Source organism: Raphanus sativus, unplaced genomic scaffold (assembly GCF_000801105.2).
Source record: "Raphanus sativus cultivar WK10039 unplaced genomic scaffold, ASM80110v3 Scaffold2138, whole genome shotgun sequence".
Taxonomy (NCBI): Eukaryota; Viridiplantae; Streptophyta; class Magnoliopsida; order Brassicales; family Brassicaceae; genus Raphanus; species Raphanus sativus.
The window spans coordinates 1,518-2,500 of NW_026617447.1; positions in this window are offsets into that span (position 1 = coordinate 1,518).

Below are 983 nucleotides of genomic sequence, written 5' to 3' on the forward strand. Positions count from 1 at the left end.
TTCCAGAAAAGCTTACGGACCAAGGAGTTATGGATTTTACAAACTGGAGGTTCTCCAGCCCATCCATCTGCGAGTACCCGACTTTTGAAGGAGATTCAAGCCCAATGAAGAAGCGGCCTGAACCAAAGCCAATCATAGGATTCAAGAGGGATCTCTCATCTTTCCAGAAAGCCCAATATCAGGAGAAATGGCCACGGAAATTATGAAGTTATGATCCATTCTCCAAAACCGGTCAAACCAGTTCTACCTGCTCAATTGGAAGCTAACCGGTTCAATCAGCTTCAAACCAGACATTGGCGTCCAGGAGATCATTCCAACCAATCAGGAGGTATTCAGGAGTCCTTAGCTACACCAGAACCCAGGAGATCAGTTGGTTCAATGAAGACTCACTTAAATCAAACCGGAGCTATTTATGGAAAGATTGGACAATCTTTCGGTTTGATCATTTCCAGCCATTCCAATCCGACCAGAAGACATCAGGACTAAACCAAGACGTCCAGGAGACATTATAGGAGTCCAAGAAGAGTTCCATGAGTTTCTACCATGCACCAGACCCCATTGGATCAGGAGGATCCACACTTTACCAAACTGCCTTATTTGGAGATCCTTGCAATAAAGCTCCAACAGCTCTTTTCTCTTCAGTTAAGGCACGACCTCAGCACCTTGCAGACCATAAGGAAGATTCCAGGAAGCTTACTTACCCCTCAAACCGTCCAGATACAAGAAGAACATCAGCCACATTCATTTGGCCAAGATTCTCACCATTAAGCCTCTAACGGCTATATTCCATGGAGCCATCAACTCTTTGATTTCCTTTGCTTTTATTTCGAGTTTATTAGTTTCCTTTTATCATTTTATGACTGTTAGAGTCTGTCTTGGTCGAGCCTATAAAGCTCTAGTCTTTGTTTCATTGTAAAAACCCATCTTGAAAGTAATAAGAATTATTCAGTTTTCTAGTTTTCTTAAAACTATTGTTTGAAGTC